The following is a 6757-nucleotide window of genomic DNA, read 5'->3' on the forward strand; positions in this document are numbered from 1 at the left end:
GTATTTGACATTTGTTATTTGTCCGCATCACGGATATACAGTATTGGCTCTTTGATGGATAAATGCATTCCTTCATCAATATCTTTTTGATAAAAATCAAGCATTCTGTGGCTATTAACCAATAAACAGAGATAAACCAGAAAGGGGAATCTTGGCACATATTGGTATGGTAATCATTTGAACATAAATGCCAACGTTACATTTCCTCGTCCCAGTTTGGAATTTCTTCCATCAGCCAATGTGAAAGAATAGTTGTGATATAAATTGTAAATAATTTATGAAGAAACAAATGTCAACGATTTGTTGGAGCAATTCCCATGTGATACAAAGTATATTTGTAATGCAAACAGAATTTTGACTTTTGCCATCAATCTCGTTCAACTCTTTCATGGGAAAAGACCTGTGAACTGCAATTTTATCCCGAGGCTTAAAATGATTACAATAAAATAAAATTTAATTCACATGCACAAATGGCCAACAAGAAATGTATAAAATGTGGAATTTCCTTTTCAGGGAAACTGTACTGCAATTTTAAGGGTGGAAGGTCAAAATATCAGAAACAATTAGTGACCTTCAGGCTCCATGGTTATATATAAGTGAATAATTGAAACATGGAACTCAAAAGCTCTTAAAGAAGTATAAATATTTATTTAACCTCTTCAAAGTCAGCTGCCTGAAGGAATGCAATGATAACGCCAGTACTTTTAGTCTACCATTTTGGATTTTTTTAAACTTCCCTTTAACCCTCTGAGTCATAGCTGGTCAGTTCCTGATTTTTCTCTTCCAGTCAAATGCTCAAACCAAACCTTCAACTGTAGTTTAATCAATGCAGTTAATGGAATATAAAGGTGATACATTATAGTATCGGAATGGGAGGTGACAGAGCATCAGAATCAGATTTATTATTACTGACATACTTAAAAATTACCTCAAGTCACAATAAGAAATATGTGAAATAAATAAATTTTGCAAAATAGTGAGGTATTCATGGGTTTATGAACCATTCAGAAATCTGATGGAAGGGGGGAAGAATTCTTCCTAAAATTTTGAGCGTGAATCCTCAGGTGTCTGTACCATCTCCCCATTGCTCGTAATGAGAAGGTCCTTCATGACGAATGTTGTCTTTTAGAGGCACTACCTTTTGAAGATGGCCTCGATGGAGTGGGGGCTAGTGCCCAAGATGGAGCTAGCAGCTTTTCTGTACCTATGCATTGGAGCCTCCATACCGGGCAGTGATGTAATCAGTCAGAAGGCTCTCCATGGTACATCTGTAGAAATACTCTCAAGTCTTTGGTGGCATTCCAAATGTCCTCAATCTCCTAATGAATGTTAATTGCTGATTTCTTCATGATTGCATCAATATGTCAGCTTGTTGCCAATTCTTGAGTTGGAGAACTCAGGGGAGAGAAAAAGCGACACAGCAGACTACATCATCACAAGTCAGTGAGTTGTTTTATTTATGTCTCCCCTCTTGCAGAGGGGAGTGAGTTGTTTTATTTATGTCTCCCCTCTTGCTCCCCTCTTTGCCCCTTTATTAGGAAGAGAGAGAGAGAGTCTGTGGTATGTTGAATTTGTCAGGTGACCGATTAATTTTTGTTGTACTGCAGATTTCTAGAGGGTTTGCTATTGCTTGTTCGGTGGGTAGAGGGTGCCGATGTTTTTTTTGCTGAACTGGGTGGGGGTGGGGGAGGGTTGTTGTTTTGCTGCTGTTTGTGTGTGGGAGGGGGAGTGGGGGGGCTTTGGGTTTCTAATGTTTTTACTGTCACTCATTCTTTGCGGCACTCTTCTGTTTTCGAGGATGTCTGTGAAGAACAAGAATTTCAGGATGTATACATTTCTCTGACATTAAATGGAACTATTGATTGATTGATATTTTGGGCCCAGGATAGATTTTCAGAGATATTGATGCCCAGGAATTTGAAGCAGCTCATCCTTTCCACTGCTGACCCTTGGACCCCGTGATGAGAATTAGTGTGTTTTCTCTCAACTTCCCCTTCCTGAATCAATTCTTCCTTCTTACTGATGCTGAGTGCAAGGACTGTGTTGCAGCACCACCCAACTAGTCAAAATATCTCACTCCAGTACCAGCAAATGTATTCATATTGTATTGTTTTGAGACAATCTCAATTGACTTTTTCAAAGTGCTGTCCTGCCATTTTACCTACAAGTGCTTCACTACCATCAAAAGGTCACTGAAGTTCAGCTTTGAATGAACTCACCTCTTGAAGTACGACAGAGAAGGCCACTAAAGAGAGCAAGATATAAGTAGGAAGCAAGCATGATAGATGCAATGAAGAAGGGAAGAATTGGTAGCATCTTCTTACAGTTGCTCACAGAACCTGTATCCATGCTTAAAATGAAGGCAAGCCATTCTGATCTTTTGGTTAAAGATTTCCAACCTATAGATAGCAACAGAACCTCGGTTCTCAACAAAACCTTGCAAGTTACTTTGAGTGTCAAATTTTGTCATGTACCCTGTAACTCAGTTCGCAGCTAATTTCCCTGGACTTAAAGCTTTGCTTGGCAGTACCAGAGAGAAAACTAAAGAAATCATAAATCTGTAAGCAAGTCACAAACTGGATGTCCAAGCACACTGATAAATAACGCTTCATATGTCACCACAAGGCATTGCTGGCTTCTCCACGCAGCAGGCTGCAATTGACTACACTCATGTTCCTGTAAGGACTCCCTTGAAGAACTCTGCATCCTAAAAATGCATGTGTCTGATATCTCTGATGGCCAATATCAGAATTTCTTGTAGTTCCCATAACTTGGACGTCCTGTATCTCCAGACACTTTTCTGAGGGATGTATATGAGACCACAAGTGCGACTTCAGTGGGTTTTCAAACCTATGTGTGCTCCCACACTTTAGATAAGTGTGAGCAACATTTATGGAACACCAGGAGTAGTCACTGGGAATGACATCAGTCCACTGAAAATGAGATTCCAGGGTGTTTCGCATTCCAGGAGCATACCACAGTACAAAGCCAGCTGGTGTGAGCCATTTTATTGTAGTGTACACTCAGTGGCCATTTTATTAGGTACCTCCTGTAAAGAGGCCACTGAGTGGATGTTCGTGGACTTCTGCTGTTGTAGCCCAGCCACTTCAAGGCTCAACGTGTTGCGCTCAGAAATGCTCTTCTGCACACCACTGTTGTAGCATGTGATTATTTGAGTTACTGTCACTGCCTGTCACCTTGAACCAGTCTGGCCATTCTCCTCTGAACTCCCTCATTAACAAGACTTTTTTTGCCCACTAAACTACCGCTCACTGGATGTTTTTTTGTTTCTCGCACTATTTTCTGTAAACTTAGAGACTGTTGTGTGTGAAAATCCCAGGAGATCAGCAGTTTCTGAAACACTCAAACCACCCTGTGTGGCAGCAACAACCATTCTACAGTCGAAGTCACTTAGATCACAGTTCTTCCCCATTCTGATGTCTGTTCTGAATAATAACTAAATGTTTTGAAGCACATCTGAATATTTTTATGTATTAGGTTGCTGCCACATGATGGGCTGATTAGATATTTACATTAACGAGCTGATGTACAAGTGTACCTAATAAAGTGGCCACTGCTTGTACGCTGAAGTAAAAACAGAAATTGCTGGAAATACTCAGCAGATCAGGCAACATCTGTGAAAGGAAAAACATTTAACCCTTCAGGTCCAGGACTGTTAATCAGAACTGGGAGAGAGAAAACAAGTTAGTTTTCAAAAGCAGAGAAGAGGGGGATAGATGGGTGAAACAAAGGGAGAATCCCAATTCAGTTATAACTAAATGAGTAAATACAGAAATTATATAGAAGCTGGAATCAGATTGTGCTTCTTTGTCTGTGTAAATTGTTGCTTGTGGTAAAGATGTGGGATATGACCATCACCATGAACTACATAAATAGAAAAAGAAAAATTGACCCAAAATAATGACAAACAGAAATGACCAATTCTGAGAAGGATAGAAAAAGGGGCACATTACCTAAAGAGGGAGAATTCAATATTGAATATAAAAGACTGCAATATTCCTGGACGGAAGATGAGGAGTTGTTCTCATGAACAAGTCTCTCTATGTCTCTCTTCAAAATACATGGCTCTTTCAATAATCCATCCATTACCAGCTTTATAGTTCATCAATAAACAGCTAAGTAAGCCCGACCAAAACATACTTTTTTTGCTAACATGTCAATGAAAGTATCCCTTCTCGAATTTAAGCAGTTTGCTACAACATCTTGCATATATAAAAGTTCTCAATTACTATTGACACCTGAAGGGAGGAGCAGCTTCAAGAAAAGTTTATCTGGAAGTTGAACTGTTTTTTGAATGAAATAAGTATCTCACTGTATATTAATGTCCACTTTTTCTTGAAAGTGCTTCACTCTGCAGGTGTCAATAGTAATTGAGAGGTTTTATGCTTTATCATAGGTTAGCATGGGTTGTAGGATGAGTAATGTGTATGTCACTGACTGTGTTTAGCGTCTGCATTTGAGGCAGTAGTTATGGCAGTCTGCTACCTACCTTGACATTTCTTGTGAAGTTGCAACTTTCTTTATTGTATGATTCCATTTTATGGGCTGGCCCATCAAAAATGGAGAAAACTTCTTTCACTGTGGATAGCAATGTGGGACCAGTCAAATTGAGATAACATGAATCAAGAAAACTGCCGATGCTGGAAGTAAAAACAGAAAATGCTGAAATCAAACTAAATTGAAAAAAAATGTTAATGTTTCAGGTTTGGGACATTTTAGGAACAGTGTTTTCCCCTCTGCTATCAGCTTACTGAACTGACCCATAAATATTATTTTTGCTCTCTTTAGTACTAATTAAATTAACCTTTTAATATGGTGTATAAGGTGATGAGAGGCACTGATCATGTGGATAGCCAGAGGCTTCTTCCCAGGGCTGAAATGGCTAACATGAGAGGGCATAGTTTTAAGGTGCTTGGAAGTAGGTACAGAAATGTCGGGGTTAAGTTTTTTATGCAGAGAGTGGTGAGTGCGTGGAATGGGCTGCCAGCGACGGTGGTGGAAGCGGATAGGGTCTTTTAAAAGACTCCTGAATAGGTACATGGAGCTCAGAAAAATAGAGGGCTATGGGTAACCCTAGGTAATTTCTAAAGGAAGTACATGTTCCGCACAGCACTGTGGGCCAAAGAGCCTGTATTGTGCTGTAGGTTTTCCATGTTTCTAAGTATCTAATATACAGTATATTTATTATTGTAATTTATAGTTTTTTTTGTATTGCATTGAACTGCTGCACACACACAATGCTGGAGGAACTCAGTACGCCAGGCAGGATCAATGGAAAAGAATACAGTCAATGTTTTGTGTGAGACCCTTCATCTCTTTTCCAAAGATGCTGCCTGGCCTGCTGAGCTCCTCCAGCATTTTGTGTGTGTTGCCTGGATTTCCAGCATCCGCAGATTTTCTCTTGTTTCTGATTCTCATTCTGATTCTTTTTCAGAACCAGTTCCCTTCCACAGATGCTACCTGGTGAACTCTTCAATCTTACTCTCTGTAGATCTGCAAATGAATAATTCATTTGACTAAGCTATAGCATGAAAATATTGTTTTTCCAAGTACACATATAAAAGTTAGCTCAAGATAACAAAATAAGTACAGAATGGAAAACATACTGAGTAATTCCCACGTATAAAATGTGTTTTAAACAGGAGATGCATTGGTTTTACTTTAACATATTTTTAAAATCATTCATTAAATATGTACTGTAGTATAATTTATAATTTCTAAGAGAAATAATGCACAAAGCGATATGTTGGAAAGTCACCTTTAAGTGAACAATGATTAAGTCTGTTTATTACAATATTTGCACCTGTTTAATTTATTATTTTCTGTATCCTGTGAAACTACTAGATTTTGCAAAAATCTGCATTTTGCTCTCTGGGACCAGTTTGATTATTTGTCCTCACTGTGCCAAAATTAAATAGTAGTTTACGTTTGAGTCTCCAACCACTTATTGAAAAAAAATGGTTCCAAATAAATTCCAAGAAGTAATGCAAAAACTTGTTCTCTCCTCCCCTTGTCTAATCTAATTGTGCATTATAAAATAAAAAGAAACTATGTCTGATATTTAATTACTCTAAAATTCCTAAGACTTCAGAAGGAAATGTCACAACAATGTAGTTGTTTTAACTTATTTTCCCTTTAGGTTTTCCATCTGTCTCCAGTGGGGTGTCTCCAGGGTGCTTTCCATCTGTCTCTTGGTTAATAATCTGTCATCATGACTGGCTTTTGGAAGGTAATCACAAATGTGTTGCCAAATAGTTTCCCCTCATTTCCTCCTGTTGATATTCATGTAACAATACGAGACGTTAAAACTGCAAACCCTTGTTAATGGGAAGAAAATTAGTAAATCTTTCCATTACCTTCATGTGTACATTTTTATGTCAGTGTTAGCCATGTTGCATTCCCTGAGCCTGATATAAATGCAATCAACCCTGAACCACTTTTCCAAAGTGGACATTCTTATATTTCCCTAGTATTCTCCATCCGTCAAATTTTTGCCCACTCACATAATTTGTCCATATTCCCATGCAGACTCTTTGCACTCTTCTAAGTTGCTTTACAATCTACCTTTACATGTAATGACCTAAATGACAAAATATTGTTCTGGCCCCCTTTGATATATTTCAATACATAAGCAAATGAGGATGGATATCAGTGTGAGGTTTTATTTCTTCCATTGTGATCATTCATTACAAAGCCTCCACTTACTGGATTAATTGGAAAATCCCACAGAAAATAG

The 6757-nt window shown here is 38.3% G+C and overlaps 1 protein-coding gene across 1 annotated transcript in view; it reads left to right on the forward strand.

Moving 5' to 3' along the window:
* prdm6 (PR domain containing 6) overlaps positions 1 to 5510 on the forward strand; it is a 246812-nt gene extending 241302 nt beyond the window's left edge. The window contains exon 9 of the transcript XR_011889524.1: positions 5456 to 5510. The gene's annotated coding sequence lies outside the window, so the exon portion shown is untranslated. The remainder of the gene's footprint in view (positions 1 to 5455) is intronic.
* The last annotated feature ends 1247 nt before the right edge of the window (positions 5511 to 6757 follow it).

The sequence above is a fragment of the Mobula birostris genome, chromosome 17 (genome assembly GCF_030028105.1).
Source record: "Mobula birostris isolate sMobBir1 chromosome 17, sMobBir1.hap1, whole genome shotgun sequence".
NCBI classification, from domain to species: domain Eukaryota; kingdom Metazoa; phylum Chordata; class Chondrichthyes; order Myliobatiformes; family Myliobatidae; genus Mobula; species Mobula birostris.